The following is a 24,922-nucleotide window of genomic DNA, read 5'->3' as shown; positions in this document are numbered from 1 at the left end:
CTTTTTCGCTGTCTTCCAAACCGAGGAAAAGCAAGTTATTACGTCGCGTTCTGTTGTTTGTGTCAGTGCTCTCGGCTTTTAGCAGCGCTATCTCTTTGATGGCATCATTATGCCGAGTCGCAATTACTTCGTCCTGATGGTCGTTTTCTAGCACAGAAATACGCTTTGTCAGTGCAGCAATTGTGTTGTCTTTGAGAACGTTGGCTTCTCTGAGCTCCTTTATATTGGTACGTATTTCTGAAATTATTTCTTTTAGTTCTTTGATCATCTGGGAAAGGGAGGAAACTGTCTCTCTGTCGGGGCCTGGGTTAAGTTCAACATCTCCGGAGAGCAAGAGGATTAGATCGGACAGAAACGCAAAGGCAACGGCTTCATAGCACAGACGCACAATTCTACACCATTTCAAGTCGCAGGGGCACGACACCGCGAAGACGCAACGATTGTCGCTACGAAATTCCTTAGTATTTTGTAAGTAACTAACCTGGAAGGTTAGGAAAGCGATGAGCATCCTGCGTGCAACGGTGTCGTGCCCCAGCTGATCAGCATTGCCACGCCGATTAAATACGGCTTGGCTTGACCATGTGACTGGTGACGTCGCCTTCGTAGGGTGTTGCCAGGTGAAAGAAGCTCCTGCCGCTAAAACCGGACTTGTCTTCCCGGCTTCGGCGATGAAAGGCGGACGGGTAGCCCAGGGTTCTGGTGGCTTCAAGGAAGGCGATCCGGTTTGCAGAAGGGGTTCAGGGGTAGGGCATGTACCAGCGCAAAACCAGTACGGCAGCATCTGGAAGGTTAGGAAAGCGATGAGCATCCTGCGTGCAACGGTGTCGTGCCCCAGCTGATCAGCATTGCCACGCCGATTAAATACGGCTTGGCTTGACCATGTGACTGGTGACGTCGCCTTCGTAGGGTGTTGCCATGTGAAAGAAGCTCCTGCCGCTAAAACCGGACTTGTCTTCCCGGCTTCGGCGATGAAAGGCGGTTAGCGCACAAAATTCTCTATACTTATTTTTATCCTTTTTATCTCCCACTCTTTTCTGGAATCTTTTAATCCCATTCCCCATCTTTTTACAGAGTAGCATGCCAGCGGTTATATACGCGCCGGCAAAATTCTCTATTTTTCTAATAAAGAGCCCTCTCTCTGTTTCTTTCTCTCTCTCTCTCTCTCTGCTAGCTAATGCAGCTGTTCCGACTTGGCACCCTTTCGGTGTTCGCCTGCCGTGCCTACACCTGCGGACAACTCTCTGTGGCAGTGAAGCGAAAGCTGCGGGGGCGCAGCTTCTGGACACGTGTTACCGCGTCAAGTAGTCTGCCAGCGTATGACAGTGCTTTTGGTTGCTCGGGACAGACGATGAATTGGCGCACCTTCCACGCCCGGCGCTTTCGCGTTTGCCCGGACACGGAAGAGAAAAGCCGCAAAATAGGTGAACCTTTAGATTCAGTGGTGTTTTGTACTATACACCTGCTGCTAATCAGGTGTTTAGTTTTCTCTTGCCGTGTTTAAAGTAACGTGGATGAAAACGCGTGACTCTTCTCAGAAGCGCTCTCTCCTTTACGCGCTATGCCTCCGTAGCTTGCCCTCGTGCGAGGATCCAACCCAGGATCCACGCCCTTAAATCGGTCACTCAGCAACCAAGAAACAAGCATATCAGCAAACCAGGAGCATAGCAGATTGCAAGGTAGGAGGCGGAGTTGATGGGAAAACCGAAGCATCAAGACACTGAATACGGCAAATCACTTCTGCGAAAGCACGCAAGGGAAAGGAAGTTGTGAAAAGGAAACGAAACTGAAGGTCAAATATTCTGGTTTCCTATTCAGCTTCGTATTGCAGTAAAATCGGATGTCAATTTTTCTCATTCTGCGTATATTGTAGCACCCGCTTAAGGTTCGTAATATCCGTGGCTTGCGGATGAGTAACACTACATTTCTTTGGTGGTAATGATTATAAAATCTATCTCATGTTTTGAAAAAATAAGGTACCACTGTGAGCATGCATATGAATTAGTCGCATATGTCCATAGATTAAATTTTCGTAGCAAAGATGCATTTTTCCCTGATATCAAGAATACATATCCAGTCTTGGTGCCTCCTTTCGTAAACACATTTTTTTTTTCATGATCAGGCCTTGGAGCCATGAAAGAAGCAGCTGAGATATTAGGGTGCTTTGATGGCATGCAGTTATGCTGAAATTTCGTACAAATAGTCACTGTAACAAACGTGTCTTCATGGCGCCTAAATGCAGCCTCCAAAACATTGTAAAAGAAGGAAAAGACGGACAATACAAACGCCGTTGTCCACGTTCGACTTACGTGACTGTTCGCACACCTGCCTTTACTTACAAAGAAACCCTGCCACGTTGCTCAATCATCCAAGGCACATGTATTTATAGTAGGTCAAAACATGTAGTTTATGTGCGTGATCTAGTAAGGCCACATCTTGTCTTTGAGGCATAGTTCCTACTCTACTTTCCATTTTGTAGAATCTTCGCAGTAAGATTGAAAAAAAATTTATTCACCCGTAGGCACACTTACAACAGTGGTAGGAACGAAAAGTACAATATGAGGTACATCACATGTAATACATCATACTTGATGTAAACAAAAAAGATTAACAAATGAAATAATAAATGGTGTCTTCTTGACACTGGCTTTGCCACACACAACAACAACAACAAAACTCATTACCACATCCACGTAAAATGTCGCGGTTCCGAGGAACACACGGGAATGGAGCCAATGAATCATAACTTGGCTCCCCCAAGCCATGTTACACATCCTTTAAAGTGAATATGGCTGTTCCAGTTGTTTTCGAATGAAAGCTTTTCTAACATGAAAAACTTCTGCGAGCGACTGCAGAAGTAATGATAACTTTTCCTTCTCGGCACATGGTTTTTAATCTGCTGTCTGCAACAGCGAAGAAACCTAAGTGCGCCGTTAGAATTACACCCATTTATCTAGTGAACGTAGCACTCCCTAATGCCGCTGTGCCTGCTTGGTCTCCTTTCGGTAACTGCCGGGAAGGTGCACATGAAATCGTGGAAAATTGCATGAAAATCTGCAGCGAGATGACGGTCAACATTGAAGAAATAATAACGGACAAGCTACTCAACAAAAACATTGAAACCAGCTAGAGCATGACAGACTATAGAAACAATAAATCAGGAGGTCTTCAGCGATGGGATGGAAACCAGCAGAGAACGTTACGAGCGTTGCACCGACGAGCAATACGCATTTCATATATGAGCCCAACGTTGGATCGAGCCTGCACATCGTAATAGTTCCCGGAGCAAGTACGATACCTCACAGTGTGCCGTTTGGACGTTCCTCCAGTAGCCACTTTCAGCGTGAAATCTCTCCCTAAAATTACAACGCAGCCTGTCTGAGGCACTTCAACCCTGTTTTAAAAAAGTTTATACAACGCTAGGAGAAGGAATATATAGACTATTTTTTTCGTAAACCGTCTTTCGCCAATTATGTAGTTTTGGTTGTAACATGGCGACGCATCAGATCATGACGAAAGTCAGAACTGATTGTAAACGGCAGTATAACCAGTCGAGTTTGTCTGAATGAAGCGAAATCAAGAAACACTTAGAAGGGGAAACCTTCTGATACCAAATGCAGCGAAATGGCAACTCAGTTCTGAGGAAACGCGCAAAAATGTGGAACTTTCGTCAAAGGTAAAAAAAAAGTGACACTGCGTGGACTTTAGGTAAACGAAATAAAATATATACAAACCCTCCGCGGCCTTTTTGGAAACAAGCATTCAAAGCTGACGGGAAGTTTGCTTTGGTCAGAGGATCGAACCGTCGACCATCGTCTTTCCGAGTTGGTCGCTCTACCATCTAAACGAAGCAAGAGTCCCCGTCGTATGCGAGGGGAGACCGAATTGATGGTCAAAATGTAGCTTCGAGACAGCGATTACGACAACTTTATTCGCGGAAAACGTGTAAAGTGAAGGAATTTCCATAAAAGAGAACAAAACTGAAAAGAAATCATTTTCGTTTCCTCTTCCGTTTCGTGTTACAGGAAAAGGAGATGACAATTTTACATTTCTCCAAATATTGCAGCACACGTTGAAGGTCCGTGAGATGGGCGCCATGGGGAGAAGCATGGGTATCTACCACTTGAACCTAACCGCATTGGGAAGCACCAGTGCAAATAATATGGAGATAGAAGTGTGTAAAAAAAACTACCAAATAAACCTTTTTAGAAACAGTCTTCGCCAAATGTCATGCACACATGCGACTAAACATCATCGTAAGGGCAAATATTGGTGTAATAACACTAGACCAGGAGTCTATCAGTCCCTATTACTAGAACCTTTGGGTTGTGGGACTTATCAGTAACTGACACCGGTTTTAGAACAAAAAACATTACGTTAAGTCGCATGCATACATTGGATGAAATAAACATGACAGGCAGAATGGTTTCATTGGCGAAATGGTAGTGGTATTGCAGAGTTGCCAACTGCGACCACCCCGTGAGACGCGGTTGGCATCTCACGGGGTGCACAGCGCAGTAAGAGTGTGGCTCCCACCGACGCTGCAAAGCGGGCACCCTATAGTCTGTGCTCTCTGCAGGTGCCTTCGTGCCGGCTTAGTTAGAATAAAAAAATAAAGATGGGCATTGCAGGTCCTCCAAGCGCAAGCTCTACATGTGCGGTGTCCTTCTGGAAGCATGCCACGTTGGTCGCACAAGCTGCCACTTCACTCGCCGCCACCACCCTTTTGCGGAAATAAATGAAGGCACGACGGAACGGCTCATTAACAGCCGTGACGTCCTCCTACGAAGGTTTACTTAAGTATTCCAGCATCACGTGTCGCCTCACGAGGTACCAGAAATGCTCGTTCAGGCTGTCGAGTTGCAGACGGGAATCCACGCGAGAGTGGCAGACGACTCGCCGCTTGACGACGCCGGCCATTAGCATGAAGGCGTCCATGTTTCGGAAGCTCCTGGCAGCGTCTCCAATCATGGCGGCTGTCTCTGCAGCACTGATCGCCGATAGCCGGGCAACCTTCTCCGGAAGTGCTTTTGAAGCTGGTCTCGTTTCAGCGCTTGCGCCGACGACTTCCAGCTAGGTTGCCAAAGTTCGCATATATATCGATATCGATATATTGAAGTGTTACGCCTTCGTATGACGTGGGTTACACACAGTATTCCAGTCGACTTCTCCTCCTTTTTCTTCAATAAATGCTTTTCCTGCGTTTTAGGTTTTCAGTTGCCGCGCTAGCAGGTTTCAATTAAGCCAGGGCGTGGTCGACGGGGCACGTTGCCATAAGTTACGAGCATCGATTACGATAGTATGTTAGTACATAGATATACGAAGTAGGGATAGTCGTTATATGGGCCGTGTAAACTTGCAAGCATTGGCTTACTAACTAAATTAAATATGATATGCGTAATCGCGACTGAACGAAGACGCAGTAGGAAACACACACACAGAGACAGCGCTGTCTTTGTATGTGTGTTTCTTTCTATGTCGTCGTTCAGTCGCACTTACACATTCTGTCATGGATTGAAACCAACAAACATGCCTAGGTGTTTTAATTGAATTAACAAGCAAGGTGCCACGCGTGCGCCTGTAAACATGAACACATATCACTCAACGAGCCCACAAACTCGCTGTCAAAATGCCGCTGTGAGGGATCGTGACACCAGCAGCGATCGAATAGACCTTCGTGCGTTTTGTCGCTTCAACGCGAACGAAACGTCGAAAGCACAGCGCATACCGAGCTACAGTCACTACGCGCACTCTGCAAACATCGCAAGTCGCTTTGAAGATGAAGACCGTGCGGACGGGAGAGGGTGTTCTTCCCCGTGCAGACGCCTGCGCAGGGAAGAGCTCCCCCCCCCCCTCTTCCCATCCCATCCCTCACCTCAGCTGCTTCGTGTGCGAATGGAGAGAGTACGCTTCCGGCCCTTCTTCTTCTCTCGTACGCGCGAGAATCAACTGCGGTCGCCGGCTCATGCTCGCACGATTTCACGCACACTTAGACTTTGATTCTAGACTCCAGGGGACAGCGAGCCAGACGTGACGCCGCACGTTGTTCGGTTCGTGGTGTCGGTTTCAATAGCGGTCGCCGCTGTAGCTGGCGCCGCGTTCTGCGGCTCCTGCCCCTCACTTCCTGCTCGCCACATTGGAGACCCTTGGCCCTTTTTACTAGATTTGAAGATTGTCACGTGACGCTTTCTCGCAAGCGCTTTCCCCCCCCAAGCATTGCGGCCACTTTTTCGTCGCTGCTGCAGATGGAGCCGCAATTCTTTCGCACGGACCACGTGGTACACTGCTCTCGTTGGAATAAAGAAGCTTGCGCCTGACGTAATACAGTTGAGAAATTTCGACTGAATACTCATTGGGAATAACAGAGCATGTGCTTTTGAAAGCATGGCAAATGGGAAGCCACATAAAGCGGTGCTCGAGCTCGGAAACAAGCTGAGTACACGGGTGATATTGGAAGTGATCACTGTGTTCCCGCATTCTGAAGCTTCGCACCCATTTATTTCGTGCTGTTTTGAATGAGAAGTTCTGGCAGACGCCCTTGGCTCGTGCTTTGTGATTCTTTCCGATAAATACACACGAGAAACAGATTGCGGTTGCTGCCCCTAAATAATAGGAAGATCTCGAGAAAAGATAAGCCATTGATCGTTTCATACCTCCGTTGCTCTCTATGCAAGGTGAACGTAGTCATTTTCGTTTCCTTAAAAATTAAGAAAGATTAAAACAATTAAGAAACATCAACAAGGAAATGCGGCAATAATAAACGGTTTTACAAAGCTTAGACAGGCTCGTGGATGCTTTTCGGGGCTGCCCGCCTGCTGCCGTCATTGCCGCGTGACGATACTTTCAATTCCTCGCCATCACATCGAGTTACCAGAGTGGAAAGTCGGCAGAAATTCCCTATTTATTTTGGAGTAAGGCTTCATTTATTTGTTAGTAATCGATAGTTTAGTGTAAAGGCAGTCAACTTGGAGTTTTCAAAGAATCATCATCATCATCTGCCTAGTTATGCCCACTGCAGGGCAAAGGCCTCTCCCATACTTCTCTAAATACCCCAGCCATGTACTAATTGTGGCCATGTTGTCCTTGCAAGCTTCTTAATCGCATCCGCCCACCTAACTTTCTGCCGCCCCCTACTACGCTTACCTTCCCTTGGAATCCAGTCCGTAACCCCTAATGACCATCGGTTACCTTCCCTCCTCATTACATGCCCTGCCCATGCCCATTTATTTTTGTTGATTTAAACTAAAATGTCATTAACTCGTGTTTGTTACGCCACCCAATCTGCTATTTTCTTATCCCTTAACCTTACGCCCCTTATTCTTCTTTCCATAGCTCGTTGCGTCGTCCTCAATTTAAGTAGAACCCTTTTCGTAAGCCTCCAAGTTTCTGCCCCATACGTGAGTACTGGTCAGGCACAGCTCTTATGCACTTTTCTCTTGAGGGATAATGACAACCTGCTACTCATGATCTGAGAATGCCTGCCAAACGCACCCCAGCCCATTCATATTCTTCTGATTATTTCAGTCTCATCATCCGGATCCGCGGTCAATACCTGCCCTAAGTAGATGTATTCCCTTACCACTTCCAGTGCCTCGCTACCTATCGTAAACTGTTGTTCTCTTCCGAGACTGTTAAACAGTCCTTTCGTTTTCTGCAGATTAATTTTTAGACCCACTCTTCTGCTTTGCCTCTCCAGGTCAGTGAGCATGCATTGCAATTGGTCCCCTGAGTTACTAAGCAAGGCAATATTATCAGCGAATCGAAAGTTACTACGGTATTCTACATTAACTCTTATCCACAATTCTTCCCAATCCTGGTCTCTGAATACCTCCTGTAGACACGCGGTGAATAGCATTGGAGAGATCATATCTCCCAGCCTAACGCCTTTCTTTATTGGGATTTTGTTGTTTTCTTTATGGAGGACCGCGGTGGCTGTGGAGCCGCTATAGATATGTTTTAGTATTTATACATACGGCTCGTCTACACCCTGATTCCGCAATGCCTGCATGACTGCTGAGGTTTCGACTGAATCAAACGTTTTCTCGTAGTCAATGAAAACTGTATGTAAGCGTTGGTTATATTCCGCACATTTCTCTATCACCTGATTGATAGTGTGAATATGGCCTATTGTTGAGTAGCCTTTGCGGAATCCTGCCTGGTCCTTTGGTTGACAGAAGTCTAAGGTGTTCCTGATTCGATTTTTGATTACCTTAGCAAATACTTTGCAGGTAAAGGACAGTATGCTGATCGGTCTATAATAATCTCGGACAGTATACTGATCGGTCTTCAAAGAATACGGTACAGAATTGAATATCAATCGGGATTATTCGCATCTGCCCATCGAATAACTTTCAGTAGCATAGGTACATTTCTTCCTGACATCAAGAACACACATCCAGTCATGCTGCTTCGATTGTCCAAATTTATTTACAAGATCACGTGCTTGCAGCCATGAGCCGGATGGCACGCAGTTAGGCTGAAATGTTGTGTAGTGAGAAAATGTAACATGCGTGAATATATGACGAGTAAATGCAAGCTTGCAAGAATAATGAGCTGGACAACATAAACGCCATTGCCCTCGTTGTATTTACGTTCCTGTTGCACACCTGCCTTCACAGACTATAAATCCCTGCCATATCGCTCTCTCATTCAAGGTATATTTATTCCTGTATTTAATGTTACGTTATGGCCAAGGAAATTTAGTGGGGTAGTGATATTAACAATTACAAATAAATAAATGTGCAATATGGTAACGCATATGCGTATTCTTCATCCGAGTACCCGCCGTTGTTGCTCAATGGCTATGGTGTTAGGTTGCTGAGCACAAGGTCCCGAGATCGAATCCCGGCCATGGCGGCCGCATTTCGATGGGTGCGAAATGCGAAAACACCCATGTACTTAGATTTAGGTGCACGTTAAAGGACGCCAGGTAGTAGAAATTTCCGGAGCCCTCCACTACGGCGTGCCTCATAATCAGAAAGTGGTTTTGGCCCGTAAAACACCAGAATTTATTTTTTCATTCGAGTACATATTCAAGCATTCTTATTTTTTTAGTTTTGCATTTATTGATGTGCCCCTCAGGCCGCCATTCTCAATGGAGCCAGATGTAATAGATGGGCATGCAAATACTAGTAAAAGTGACCTATAAAGTGAATATGGCTACGTCGTTTTCTCTCGAATAGTTATTTAATTAGCCTAACAAATATTTAAGATATACTGCGACACTCTTAACAATCTTTGTTGTGACCAAATGCTTTTTAATGAAATTTCTGCGTAGGCACATAAGTGTGCCCTTAGCATAAGCTATATTTATCCAGTAAACGTAGCACTCCCTAATGCGGCAGTCGGGGGGGCTTTGCAGCATTTCCATATTTTCTGGCCGGGACTAGAAACACTGAGACAGGCTGGGTTGGGTCAACGCATCCTACAGGGTCGGACGTCCCTAGGGCAATCCCCAGTCGCAGGCTAGTGGAACGAGCCCGATGGGCTGCTTGCGCACTGGATTTTACGGATGTCTGGGGCGACGTTAGCAAACGAATGAGCCCATAAGCTTTCTGCGCACAAAAACGCTATGCAGTCATCGAAAATGACATGAAAATTTGCAGGGAAAATAATGAATATACTATAGAAAGAAAACAGTTATGGCGGAGGTCCCCTTCTATACCGTTGAAATTAGCAGGATTCTCAGAAGTTAGACTGAAGAAACAATAAATGTGGAGGTCCTCAGCGATGGGATCGAAACTGGATGAGAACGTTACGAGCACTGGACCGATGAGCTGGCTACACGCAGTTCATAAGTCTGCTCTAGGTTGGATCGAGCCTGGTTTACAAAGTAACTACGATATCTCACAGTTTGACGTTTCCAGCTTGCTCCAGTGGCCACTATCAGCGTGAAATCCTTCCCGAATAATAAACGCAGCCACGGGGAATGCATGCACTGCTTTTCATATTGTAAGTTGTGCTTCGCCCATTATGGGGTTCTCGTTGTAACATAGCAGTGCATCAGCTTATGGCGACAGGCAGAACACATATTAAAAGCCAGTTTTACCTGTGGGATTCGTCTGAATGAAACAAACTCACGAAGGACATAAGAGTAAAGCGGACGAAGTTTTACGATAAGCCTTTCTATATCACATGCCGTAAAATGGGAAATCATTCCTGCAGAAGCGCGTCAATAGTTGGAAGTTTCATCAAACTAAAAAAAAAACATCGCATTACCTGCACTGTAGCGCGAAACTGCAACAACGAAAGCTCACGGGACATTCCCACAAGGTAAACTTCAACGTTGAAAGAAAATTTGACCTTTCGCGAAGATTGGACCCAGGACCAAGGCCTTTAAGGTCGGTCGGTCGCTCAGCATTCAGCAAACCACCATATCAGCAAAGGAGCGTCCTAGCAGATTGCAAATAGGTGTTCAATCGATGAGCAACCCGAAATTTCAACATACTGAATATGGCTAATCAGTTCAGCGTGAACGCGCAAGGGAAAGAAATTTTCAGGAAATGGAACGAAGTTGCAAAGCAAACATTCTCGTTTCCTAGTCAGATTCTTAGTGCACTAAACGCGGCGGTCAATTTTTCTCATTCTGCGAATATTGAACACACCCGTAAGGTTCATAATATGCGTGATTTGTGGGTAGGTATGGATCTCAGCCACTTGATTCTAACCGCGTAGCGAGTTTCCAGTAAAAATGATAAGCAAATAAAAGTTTCTTGAAAACTAGCGAGGAGATATTTTTAGCAACAATTTTGCCTTAGTTTAATCCATACATACGAAGAAATGTAATCGTAAGCGCAAATATTAGTGTATTCGCAGTATGGATCAAGAGTGTTTTAGCCTATATTACTGGAACCTATCTGTAGTTGTGGTTACTCGTTACCGACACTGATTCTCAGAAGAAAAAGAAGAAAAACACGCTAAGTTGCACGCACACATGTGTTAATGGAAAGGACAGGCGCAGTCTGTTCATTGTCTTGATTGTAGAGTGACAGATGGGCGGGCACAGCCCCGTTTCATGCGGTGAACGGCTGAGCAAGAGTATTCTCGATGTATTCGAGCATCAGGTATCGTTTCACGGGGTGACAGCAATCCTGATACAAGCTGTCCTGTTGGATACGTCAATTCTCGCGAGGGTGGCAGACGGCACGGCGTGTGACGACGCCTGCCATTAGCATGAAGGCGCCCATGTCTCCAAAGCTCCTGAGAGCCTCTGTAATCATGGCGGCTGTCTCTGCCGCACTTATCAACGACAGCCGGTCAACCTGCTCCGGGAGTGTGCTGTGACGCTGATTTCGTTCCAGCGCTTGGGCCGAGGGTCTGCAGTCGGGTTGCCGAAGTTCGTAAAATCAATATCAGCCTAAATGTGTGGCATTGGTCATGATACAGTGAAGCGTTGTGCCTTCGTATGACGAGGGCTACACAATGTGTTCAAGTCGACGTCTCCTCCTTTCTCTTCAATAAATGCTTTTCCTGCATTTTAGGTATTAATTTGCTGCCCCAACAGCTGGCACTTACGCTAGGCCACGGCCACTGGGGCATGTAGCCTAAAATAACGAAGTACCAGTTTGGTCCGAAAGGCGAAGCACCGATTACGATAGCAAGTTAGTAGTTAACTGTACAGAGTAAAGATAGTGGTTTTATAGGCCACGTAAACTTGTAAGCATTAGGTTACTAAAAAATTACCGACGATTACGTTACTTCCTAATGCGAAATTTGAGCGCAGCAAATAAGCTGTTTCACCTTTTCGATAGATTGAGGCAAAGAAATCGAGCAACACATGTATGCGCTATCACAGAATTTTTTTTTATTTTTCACACGTATTCCTTTAACAAAGACTCCACTAACAGTTCTTGACAGTCATGAAGGAAGCTTTGTGGTCGGAGAAATAGACTGATATATGTTTGACTTGGTACACCAATGCTTGATTCTCAAAGACGAGATCTATACAAGTGCCTCGCGAGGTTGTCACAGCCGTGGGACGCGTTACGAGCGAGAGGAACGGGATGTTCTCCGGCATACGTGTTAGGAAATTGCTGTTTGTCTTTATGTCAACATTAAAGTCCCCCACTACTAACATCGGTGTGGATCGATGGACGGTTAATGCGAGTTGCAGGAAGTGCACGACGTCTTTCGTGAGTGCGGTAGCGGACTCACGAAAGCGGTATCAGTCGGTCGCTGCTAGCGCTGGGGGGATGAAAGGGGGGCGGAGCTGGTTATGAGGCCGACGATAACGCCGACGACGACGCGAAACCCAGGAACGGACGCCAAAGAGCCATTTGTGTATCAGCCCTCCTCCACAGTCTCTCCTCCTCCCTTCCATCATACTCCCTCGCCCGGAGAGCCGACAGCGCGCATGCGCGGCGGCGGAGCAGATTCGTCGGCGAGCTACGACGCGAAACCCAGGAACGGACGCCAAAGAGCCATTTGTGTAGCCAGCCCTCCTCCACAGTCTCTCCTCCTCCCTTCCATCATCCTCCCTCGCCCGGAGAGCCGACAGCGCGCATGCGCGGCGGCGGAGCAGATTCGTCGGCGAGCTACGACGCGAAACCCAGGAACGGACGCCAAAGAGCCATTTGTGTAGCCAGCCCTCCTCCACAGTCTCTCCTCCTCCCTTCCATCATCCTCCCTCGCCCGGAGAGCCGACAGCGCGCATGCGCGGCGGCGGAGCAGCAGATTCGTCGGCGAGCTGGTTACGAGGCCGACGACGTCGACGACGACGACGACGACGACGCGAAACCCAGGAACGGACGCCAAAGAGCTGCGCTCTAATAAATTAAAAATGATGTGATGTGTAAGCGGGACTGAATGAGGACCTAGAAAGAAGCACACACACACACAGAGGTCGCTGTCTCCGTGTGGTGTGTTCCTTTCTGCGTTCTCCTTCAGTCACGCTTACACATTGTATAATTGATTGAAACCAACAAGCCCGGCTATGTGTTTTTTATTAAATTAACAAGCACGGTGTCACGCACGCACAGGTAAACATGAACACATCTCACTCGACGAGCGCGGAATCTCGCTGTCAGAATGTCGGAGTAAGGAATTGCGCCACCAGCAGCGATCGCATAGACCTTAGTGCATTTTCTCGCTTCCACGCATTGAGACATTTACACAATGGACCACTGTAGGAGGACCTCCTGCTAGGCGCGTGGCCACAGAGTTGGCAGACGACAGAGACAATGCGTGCACTTTCACGTTTCCTAGGTGACACGGGCCTGGACTCACGCCTGTGATACCAGTTGTGTAATGTGTCATTCACCTCGTTCCTCCCATTATCATCCCCCATTGTGACCCTTTTTCTTCCCCTCTTCCCCTTCCCTTACGTCGAGTTGCAGGCCAGATGTTCCATTATCCGGCCGACCTCTCTACATTTTCCAATCATTACAATACTTCTTCTCGCTTCCACGCGAACGAAACGTCGAAAGCACAGCGCATGCGCAGCTACCGTCACTACGCGCACTCTGCAAACATCGCAAATCGCTTTGAAGATGTGGGCCGCGCAGACGGGAGGGTGTCTTCTACGGGCGGAGTACTGCGTGGAAAACAAGACCCCCCCCCCCCCCCCGATTCCCTCGCGTTATCCCTGCGTCTCGCGTGCGATAGGAGAAGGCGCGCATCCGGCCAGCTTTCCTCGCTCGGGCACGCGAAAATGAGCTGCATTCGCCGGGTCACTCTCGCACGCTTTCACTCGCACTTGTGGCACACGGCGCGCGTGGAAAGTTTTGTTGCCCTTGGTCTTTATACGGAGCCTCACGGCGACGGCGACGGCAGAACTTCGCCTGGAGTGTCGTTATAATTGCTATCGCAATAAAAGAAACTTAGTAGGGACTAGTAAAAATATTCCTTGGGCTAGCTGGTTCGTGCTTGGTTCATGTTGGTTCACGCACGTCGGGCAGTCAGCGTTCGCAAACAAGCCTCGACTGACGCTGTTGTCGGCAGGCATTCAGTAGCCAGATGCGCGCAGGAGACTGAACCCTGGGATCAACGACATGCGTGAAGCCGCGCGCTGCTTCGCTCGTGGGGTCGGTTTTAATAGCGCTCGGCGCTGCTGTTGTCGCTGCATACTGCGGCTCATGGTGCTCGCGTTCTACTCGACAGATTTGAGTCCTTTAGCTCTCCACGTTTGCACCTGGAGGCATAGACGCCTCTGCGACGGCAACGTTTATCTCTGAGCGTTGGCGTGGTCGGCCGTGCTCTGCCACCTTTCAGCGGACCATTACACAGACGTGAAACCTAGCGCCGCTGAACTCTTTAACGCCTCCCTCCCCCTTGCCAAAAGAATGGGGGGAGGGAGAACGCTTCCATCACGAGATGTGGCCCTTTTCTCCTGATTTTGCTATTTTTATTAGGTTTTAAGATCCTCACGGAATGCTTTCTCGCTAACAGTTCTTTTTTTTTTCCTGCAAGCACTGCGTCCACTGTCTCGTCGCTGCCGCTGGTGGAGCTGCAGTTGTTTCGTACTCGCAACGGGGAACACTGCTCTTATTGAAATAAACAAGAAGCTTGGGCGTGACGTAATAAAGTCCAGAAACTTTAACTAAATGCTCACCGGAAATAACAGAGCGTGTGCCCTTGAAAGCGTGGCAAATGGCAAGCCACATAAAGCGGTGCTCGAGTGCGGAAACATGCTGAGTTCACGCGTGTGAGTGGAAGTGATCACTTTGCTCTCGCCTTCTACGACTTCGCACCAATTAATTTCGTGCTTTTTTGAATGAGCAGTTTTGGAAGACGCTATTGGCTCGTGCTTTGACATTTTTTTACGATAAAAGCAAAAGAAACAAGGATTGCGGCTGCTGCACCTAAATAATAGGATTATCTCGAGGAAGGATAAGTCGTTGATCTCTGGAAACTTCCGTTGCTCTCTATGGAAAATGTAGCGTGTCATTTTCGTTTCTTTGTTATTAGGCCATCTATGCATTCGATTAAAAATTAAGAAACGTCACCAAGTAAGTGCGGCAATTTTAAATGCTTTTACAAAGCTTAGACAGGCATGCAGTTGCTTTTGGTGCTTGCACGCCTGCAGCCGTCACTGCCGCATGACAATACTTTGAATTCCTCGCCATCTTGTCGAGAGTCCAGAGTTGAAACTCGACAGAATTTTTTTTTCTTTTCCGTTAAAGATTTTCTTCGGTAGTAATCGATAGGTTAGTGTAAAGGCAGTCTATTTGCAGTTTTCAAATACGGTACAGATATGAATAGAAATCGGCATAATTCGCATTTTTACTTCGATTAACTTTCCCTAGCACAGGTCCATTGGTTCGTGACATCAAGAACAAATATTCAGCTATGCTGCTTCCATTGGGCAAATTTATTTTCGAGATCAGATGCTTGGAGCCATGAATCCGGGGAATTAAGGCGCTCTGATGGCATGCAGTTGTGCTGAAATGTTGCGTATGGTGCGTAAAGGCGAGCTTGCAAGAAGAACGAGCTGGACAACATAAACACCGTTTTCCTCCTTGTATTCGCTGTATTTACGTTTCTGCTTGCGCACCTGCCGATACAGACAAGAATTTCCTGCCACAGCGCTCTTTCATTCCAGGTAGATTTATTCCTCTGTTTATTCTTACATTATAGCCAATGAGATTTACTGGGGAATAGCTATGATTAATAAACAGGAATGTAGCGTGCTGTAGAGTAACACATATGCTTATTTTAATTTATACAATTGTCCAACTAAGCTAAGCCTAGACATTGTCTTCGAGGCATCATTATTTACGTAACTTTGGATTTGACGTTCACCCTGTGTCGCACCGTCCATGGAGCCACATTTATCAGATTGGCTCGCACATGCCATTATGTACGACCTTCAAAGTGAATATAGCCTTGTCCGCATTTTGGAATAATTAGTTTGTTAATCTAACGAAACTTTGAGATATACTGCGACATTCATAAGACAGTTTGTTATCAGCAAATGTTTGTTAATGTAATGTCTGCAGCAGCGAAGGAGCATAAAGGCACCTTTAGCATTACCAAATTTGTCCAGTAAGTGTAGCGCTCGCTAATGCGGCTATCCGGGCTGCGTATACGGAAAGCATATCCCGCAGGTGCCGTTGGGGGGGTGGGGGAGGTGTCAGAGCTGCGTGCCTATTGGCTCTCGTCACAGGCCACTTCCGCAAGCATGGCGGCGCCCAGTTATGCGGCCTCCGACGTTGCCTCCGAGATTTTAGTTTGTTTACGCACCGACGCTGGGCTGCCGCCGGGGTGAACGCGATGCAGCGGTGACGCCCATTTCGTGACTGGAGCCCACATCACTTGCATTGTGGCGTATCCCAGGTCCGGCAAGCAACTTTAAATGCTTTAAGAAACCCCTGTGCAACGTTGCGCAATGATTGCGTGCTGGCCTTTGACAGCACCACGCCTCGTTGCCGAAAGCCGCGTGGCTCCGTTTTTCGACGACAAAAGCATTCATGCGGAAAGTGGACACGCGCCACATCGAAAAGGAAGAAGACGGCGCTGGCATGATCGTGGAGCGATTCGCTGAGGCCAGCGCGATAACGACGACACGATAAGTTTTTGTTGCAGTTCACAGTGCATATTTCCGAGAACGCTAGAGCGATCAGGTAAGACTTGACGTCGCGTACGTTACGCGGAGCGCGCACTTGTCCAAAATAATTTGACGCCGCACAGAGTGACTGAGACATGCCGCGCAGAATGAGAAGCGCGCATAGATTTGGAGGTGTGCGCCCATAAGCCTTCAAAGCGTGCTTCAAGCCATAAGCACTTTCCTGCTGCCACGCGTGCGGCTTAGCTCTGACGCTCGCTTCTTCGTGGGATATCTCTTTATACACGCTATGCATGAAAAAAAAAATAAAAGCATGGAGCCAACACGTAATTGTCTGGCCTCTTACTTGAATAAACCGTAGTTTAAGGGGCAAACACTTAAACGCCTACCTTGCTGCGATTCTTCAATTATGAAAAAAATGGAAAACAGTAATTTGCCATGGCTTCAGCGCATGGCATGTTTGTATTGCGGCGAAGCACTTAGTGTATTGCAGTGAAGCGAGTGAGAATTTGCACGCATACGCAGTGTAATCAAGACAGCAAGCAAGCAATTGGGCGTGGCGCGAAATGAGGTGTCTTTACGTGAAATGCGAGCGGTCATTCACCAATATTTCTGTGCATTGGGAGAAAGGGTCAGCTCGGTCGCAACTCTGATCCCGCGTATTCAAATACTTTAAAACGCCGAAATACTTTTTTCAGAAGATCCCTCGGCGGATTATATCTCAATTCGGTGAATTCGAGAGCGAAAGTTAACTTCTAGTGATTGTTGCAGTAGATGCTTTAATTGCAGCCTAATGTTAAATTGCAGAAAATTGGTAAGTTAGAAGCTCTGCAAACGGCATCCATTAGGACGTCCAAAGGGGACAATTTTAAGCAGTAATTGATATTTTACCTAATTTGTTGCACTGTTTACAGAGCTTTCGCAAAGGTCCTACTCACATAATAGTGGTGCATTTAGGCGTCATGTATAATACACCAATTTTGTCTATTCTAGATGCACTAGCTATTACTGCAATCTACAGAATTGTGATGTCATTTACATTGCTGAGCTACATAGTTGTAAACATGACAGTTTCTGTTTGTGAAAATTCGCGACTCTCAACAATTTTCAGTAAATACTTGAAGCAGCACTTCGAAAATGTGCTACCAACAGTGACTAGGCTTTAACTTTTTTTCTCAGTCGAATTGAATTCTGGGGTTTTACCTGACGAAACCATGACTTGGTTATGAGGCACGCGTAGTGAGAGATTACGGAATAATTTTGGTCCCCACAGGTCATTTAACGTGCCCCATCGAATTGTTGCCATCAATCGATGCCACGACCTCGTGCTTAGCATCGTAACTCCATAGCCACTAAGGCATGGCGGCGGGTAAACTTCTTCATTTACATCCAACAACAAACCTCATAAAATTTCGTGCAGTGGTTGCCAAGAAACAGTATTTCTCTTTTACGTTATGCTTAAGTGGGTGCCGCCTAGCTGGAGCTTCCTCTGAATGAACACTTCAGAGGTAAACATCAACAGACAACGTATATGGCGCATTTGTTCACAGATGAGAATCTTGCCAAATTTCCTCAAAAACTCGCGCGAACGTCATGGGAGGCGATCCTTATGAGTGGTGATGTGGACAGAGCTTACGATCTTTTTTGAAGTGTCAAGTTTCAAATTTCCAGTTTCAAGTGTTTTTCGCTTGTCGAAGTTTGTCTGAATTTCGTGACGCGGGTAGCTGCATCGCTTCTTAACCTCCTCAGTCAAAAGTAGGGAGTCAGGACCGCCGGATAATTGTGTGGTTGTTTTCGTGCGACTACGCTGGCTGACGGGCTTGGCATCCGATGATAGGATCAGCACTCTACACCTAAAGCTTTCGTCGGCCTCCAAAGGAAGTATGTTCTGTGCAGGGGTGCGATTATGACAACCCTACTGCTGGCCTTTTCCTGCGCCACTTTCCGCGCTAAAAGCTCGAAACGCGCATCAAGTCGAATGGCGGGGCATTTGAATACATAACCCTAAAGGCAGTCCAAGAAAACAAATTTCGCGCCTTTGAAAACAAAATGACGCCACTTCTTTTTTAACGGATATGGCGTGACATTATTTTTTTCTTCTGCCGGAAGTGTTCCCACCACATACATATGGCGCCAAGCCCTATGAACTGCCGATGAACCGCCATGTTTTGAACGTATGGGCTCCTATGGAAGCTTCGCTACCAGGTATATTTACCTTGCCCCTACTGCCGTGGCTGATGACGTCACTCAAATTTGACCAACACCTCCCATCGCTCGGACGTGTCCCCGGGTATGGCCCCGCCGCTCGCAAGACCGCGATTGCTAAGTCAGACGATCGCATGGAGCGGCGTGCTGGCATTTCTGCTGCAGACTGGGGAGGACGTGTTTTCTTTTGCATCGGTGAACTGCTGCGCCACGATGTAAAGTGTTTTGCCTTCCGAATGTTCACGTGAGTGCACGCCTACTACTCTCACAGTGGGGCGGTGCCACGTACCACGATGTCGAGGTAACTACGACAAGGGACCGAAGGTTCGAGTGTTCGCGTTCCCAATGGACGACCGAAAAGTGACGTGGGAGCCTGCCGTTCGTCGAGCCGACATCGATATTCACGTTCTCTCCAAGATCGGAAGGTATGAGCACGTCTTCGCAGTTAAGTCGTTGCAATTATGTAATTCTAGAAAAGAGCACGTCCAACATGTGCTAGGTTCTTGCTAAAAAACAATGATTTCGCATATGCTTTTGACTTACAATATCCTAAGTCTTGATATTGCGTCGTAGGTTTACTTCTGGTTTGAATCATTCGCTTTGACTGCACCACTTTGCGGTCGCTTTTCGGTTGTCGAGTGGTGAGGGTGCTATCGCCGTCAGATCGCTCACGTGTCTTGAGTGCGGTCGTTCTTTCTCTAGAACCACTTGGACGCGCTCACGCCCTAAGTAATCCGTAGTGTGTCCTCAAATGCATTTGTTGACCAGTGCTTATTCGAGGAAGTTCGATGACACGACTACAAAGACGTATCTGGGAGGAAGCTGTTCCTTGTTCTTCGCTTGTTTAGAGGCGAAAGCTCAAGCATTAAACACGAAGCGCTCGTTCCCCGAGTCCGCTTCTTGCGTCGAGCGATAACAGTTGACATTTGTTTACTGGGGAAAAGCGTTCACCGGAAAAAAATAAACGACTACACGTGCCAATATATATCGTTAGGACCAAGGTAGGCTGAAGAAAAAAAAGTCCGTTCGTCCAGTGATAACAAGCACCATAAGAAGCAGAATATTGTTCTACTTGTACACGCGTTATCATACGAGTGTCCTGTGGCTTTGAAAGGAATATTCTCAGAGCACAAGTTTTATTGCGTGTTTTTTATTCCGTTTGCATGAAAACATCTTAGGGTTGTTAAACATTTAAGTGGTTCCTTTGGGCACCGCGCCCCTCTTCTAACAGCTCTGATTACTTAGCTGAAGAAAGAGAGGTGGAGGGGGTAGGCTGCCGCGACAAGTGTTATGTGCAACGAAGTTTATTGCTTACGGCAGCTCCGGCGGCATGTTTAAAGTCTTATAATCACACGCCCATATCTCTTGCCGTCCTCTACTTCCTTGGACGGTGCACCACAGCACTTCAACCACAATGGGATGTCTAAGCACACATCTCAACAATTTCGTCCTTTTTCAGCTTGGTTCATGGGGTCGATGTGAAGCAGTAAGCCTCTAATACAATATACAGTTCAAGCTTTTTATTCAATGGTTTTCATATGTGTGAGCTCCATTTCGCCAACACAATCCCTGCCCACAGAAATGCTTCTCGCCTCTTTCCTGTAAATTACATAAAAATGATTGTTGTGTGCATAGCTCCTGTCTACGAAAAATGCCATGTAGGATTAACAAAAATAAAACGCTTGATGACAAGCTGGGAGAAAGATCAGGTAGAAATGCGATGCGAGTGTTCGGAGGACGATGCCATATTTCTGTCGCTGCACTGCTCGTCAGGAGACACGGTGCTACTTATTAGGTATACTTCGAAAGGTCGAAGTGATGGGAAAAACAAAAAAAATATTGGACTTAAAAGATCGATGTCGCACACGATATTCACAGCATTGTTTTACCTTGTGGCAAAATTCGTTACCGCTGGGACACAAAGGGTTAACCGAATTCCGACTCAGAATTTGAATACACCAGCAACCGTATTTTGTTCTTTCTTTTTTGTCGCGCTTCCTACTTCGCAGCGTTTCCATCACGCACTGAGATGCCTAACAAATTTAGAGCCTGTCTACTTGATAACCTCCCAGATGTTCACAGCGCGGCTGCCACACCGCTGTTATTACGTATAGTGGGACACCGGCGTTTCTCTCCTGCTGTCAGTCACTGCTGCGCGAGCATGGAAGACGTGTGGTGTGTGCTCCTGGGTTCGAAATCGTGAACACACCCTTGATTTTGAAGTTCCGGTGCGTTGAAGCCACTTTATTATGCTGCACCTTGGGAGTCACTTTGTCCGTGGGCTCTTCCGTTCGTTAACGCCAATGGTCGCTATACTTATAACATACTGTTCGTCATTTTATGCGCTTTCAGATGAAATCCTCTGAACAAGTTCTCGAGTTAGACGTCCCGAATACATTAAAAAAACTCTGGTGACCCCAGCAGTGGGCTGTTAGAGCACAGAGAATACTTGCTTGTGTATTCCAGGCGGTTAGGTTACCTATGGAAGAAATTGTAATGTCATTCTACCATACACCAAGGCGTACGTCTGTAGCTTTTTGCAAGCATCTCAAGTTCGTTTTCAAGTAGTTCTGTGTTCCGCGGGTGTTGGGGATAACTTAGGAAAGAAAGAGAGCATAGTCCGAACACGAAGAGATCCAGCAATGAAGGAGCCTGAGAGATCATAATTCAGCAGAAAGCTTTCTGAGTAAAGAAAACAGAAGAAAATGACCATCTGCCAGCGGCGACGCAAGACAATAGAGAACCGGCGGTGACTCTGCAAAGGTCAGCTTGGTCAAAAAGTACGCCCCGAGTTCTGCGAAGCCCGTCTCACCTCGGAGGGGGCAGTGAAACCTGTGCGGAATGTGTGTGTGTAAACCCCCTACCCCTTCTCTCAAAGGCGGCCACGAGGACTTTCTACGAATTGACTGGTCGAACGCTTCCCTCACCTAGGGAACTAGGGACGAATGGAGTGTCTATAAGCGGCTGTTGTCGGCTGCTAGGTTGTGCTCGTGCCCTGTGAGTGTGCTCGTCAGCTGCGTGCTCGTCAGTGTTTGCAGCTTCATGATCGTATGCTGGATGCTTCGTCTTGCGGGCTCCATTTGGAAGCCACGCTAGACTGTGTAAATGTATCTCTTGTCTAAAACGCAATTACTGTAAATAAACCCCGTACGCCTAGCCCCTACCAAGTTTCTCCCTACGACCGTCAACCCATACAAATGGTGGCAGCGGCGGGATCGTCCGACAACTCTTACAATACATTGAATCCCTACCACGACGCCCAGTCATTCAATGCATAAATCATTCTTAATTTAGAAGTACATTAGGCTAATGCATAATTTGTAGCGAGGAACGGATTGCAACAATAACAACAATGAAACGTGCAGTACGCTAAAGCATATACAGTAGAAGCTCGTTAATTCTAACCGCAAGGGGAAGCCGCTTCAGTTCGAATTAATGAAAGTTCGAACTAACGAAAGTGAAGGAGAACAACAGTACACTACGATTTCGAAGCAGTAGGGAATGTCAGAAATTCGGCGTGTCAAAAACTGATGGCGTGTGCCCGCGGGCACACGCCACTTTCAAGTCGAAGCTCTGGGTCCGACTGTGCCACACCACCGACGTCCACCGAAACGAACGTTAGCCGAGGCTTAACACCATCACAATGAATCGCGACGGCTGATACCTCCTAAGCTGAAAACACAGGTACACAACCGATGAAGACTGCCGAGACAAAGACGCCGAACATGTGAAGGTGGCGAAGGCCCTCATTCATTGGTTCTTGATTGCAAGCGCAGCTGCGACGTACTTGATTCGCTGTGTTTTGGCGCTTGCCGTGCCATCTCCGCACAACATTAGCAGCTGTACAAGATTTGCAAAGCCTCCGAGATTCGCGATGGGCAAGAAGTCTCGGAGGTTACGTAGAACTGAGAGGTGGCAGCCGCCGCTGCCTTCTGGCTGACCCCACGTTGGTTAGATTTTTTTCCGATTTTGCCTTCTCTTGCCGTTCTCTCCGTTTAGGAGGCAATACAGCCTTGTATGTAGGCAGTAGGCGCGTTTCTCTGGCCGTGTGCCAGGCGAGCGTAGTTCGAATTATCCGTGAGGGAACCTTCTCGCGTTCAAATTAACGGACTTTTTTATACATAGACTTCTGTGGAGCTTGGCCGGACCAAATCGTACAGTTCGAATTATCCATAAATTCGAATTATTGAAGTTCGAATTAACGAGCTTTCGCTGCATTTCAATTCGTGCGTGTGATCTAGTAAGCCCACATGTTATTGCTTTTCTTTCCTCTTTCTTTTTGAGGCATCATGGTTATTCAACTGCATATGGCGCAGGCGCGGTGTCAATGGAGCCACTTTTGAATACGTTGCTCGCCCACGCCACATTGCGCTACCGTCAAAGTCGATACTGGTTCATGCGCATTTTCGGATGAATGTTTCATTAACTGAGCAACATTTTATAATGTCATGAAAGAGTCCTGGAAATCTTCACAATCAGCGCATGCCTTTTAATTTGCTTTTGGCACAAGTGGAGAAAGTAAGTGCGCCATTAGCACTGACCACATATACCTAGTAAGCGTAAAGCTCGCTAATGCGGCGCTCCCGGCTTGGCAGCCTTTCGGTCTCTTCTAGCCAGGCTTAGAAACAGCGACAGCCCGGGTTGCGTCAGTAGGTACTAGAGCGTTCGACGCTCTTACGGCGTTTCCCACTCGCATGCCACATGAACGAGCGCGACGGGCTGTCTGTGCACTTATCTGTCGGGAGGCTGTGGTGATGTTAGCTATCCGATGAAAAAATAATGTTTCTGTGCAGATAACCCATATGGGATCGCATAGAATGTCAAGAAAATCTGCACGGAGATGATGAACAACACTGTTGCGACAAAAAAATTGAGGTACCCAATGAAAGAAATTCAAACCAGCTGGGATATGGGAAATTACGCTATAAAAACAATAATTCAGGGGCTCCTCGGCGAATGTATGGAAACTGGCCGAGCAAATCACAAGCGTTCGGCCGAGGAACACTACGAAGTTCATATATCAGCCCAACCTAGGCCCCAGCCTGTGCAATACACTGGCTAACAAAGCAACCATAATGCCCCACAGCTTTCCGTTTGCAACTTGCTCCAGTGGAGAAATTCTTTCTCGAATAGTACAACTGAAGAACAAGAATGCATAGACTATTCTTTTTATTTTCATAAGTCATCCTGCTCTATTTACGTGGTTTTTGTTGCAACAAAGCAATGCATCAGCTTATGGCGAAACTCAGAACAGATTCTAAACAATTTTACCGTTAGAGTGCGTCTGAATGAAGCGAACTCTGGATACACTTAGGTGCGGAAGCTTTTCGATATTAAACGCCGCCAAACGGCAAGTCCATCTTGTTAATGCCCGCACAGAGCTGGATGTTTCATCAAAGGGAAAAAATTGGCACTACAGCGAATGTAGCGCGAAATTACTTAAAAACATAAAAACACCCACGGGACTTTGTCCCAGAGAAACGTTTCAGTTGAAGGGAAATTTGCCATGGTCTCGAGATCGTTACCGCGACCAACGCGTTTCCGCGCTGCTCGCTCTACCATATCAGCAAAGCAGTAGTCTTGCAGATTGCGAGTGGAGGCTGAAATAATAGGCTGCCGGAAACTTCCAGACGCTGAATACGACAACTCAATTCCACGATAGAATGCAAGGTGAAGCAAGTTTTATAAAGCGGAACGAAACTGCAAAGAAAACTACTTGGTTTCCTCGTTAGCTTCATGTTAAAGTAACGGCTGATGTGAGTTTTCATCTTTCTCGAAATATTGTCGAACCCACTGAAAGTCCGTAAGATAGGTGTCTTGGGGAAAAGTACAGCTGTCTACTACTTCCGTCTAGCGTGTCGCGAGCTTCCAGTACACAGTTTAGGCAGTAAAGCTTTCTAGAAAACAACGGAAGAAAAGTGTTTACACAGAGTTTTCAATAAGTTTCATACATTTACTCGAAGAAACATAATCGCAAGGACAATTGTAGGTATCATTGCAACATGGATCCGGAGTGTTTCAGTACATATTAGTGGAACCTTTCCGTAGTTGTACTTATGGGTGAGCTTCACCGGTTGTAGAAAAAAAAGAAAAACACTGTTAATTACATGTCCGGATAGCAAGAAACGAAACCGTGGTCGCTATCGGCTAGTTGGCTTTATTGCAGATTTGTAGATGGTCACTCCAGCAGGGTCTCACGTGATGGAAGGCTTAGTAGTG

At 46.9% G+C, this 24,922-nt stretch overlaps 1 protein-coding gene across 1 annotated transcript in view; it reads left to right on the top strand.

Annotated features, from left to right (window-relative positions):
• LOC139049297 (uncharacterized) overlaps positions 1-24,922 on the top strand; it is a 384,277-nt gene that overhangs the window by 107,075 nt on the left and 252,280 nt on the right. The window contains exon 2 of the mRNA XM_070524675.1: positions 18,975-19,128. The gene's annotated coding sequence lies outside the window, so the exon portion shown is untranslated. The remainder of the gene's footprint in view (positions 1-18,974; positions 19,129-24,922) is intronic.

The sequence above is a fragment of the Dermacentor albipictus genome, chromosome 8 (assembly GCF_038994185.2).
Source record: "Dermacentor albipictus isolate Rhodes 1998 colony chromosome 8, USDA_Dalb.pri_finalv2, whole genome shotgun sequence".
Taxonomy (NCBI): domain Eukaryota; kingdom Metazoa; phylum Arthropoda; class Arachnida; order Ixodida; family Ixodidae; genus Dermacentor; species Dermacentor albipictus.
This window is presented reverse-complemented; position numbering and strand designations above follow the sequence as displayed.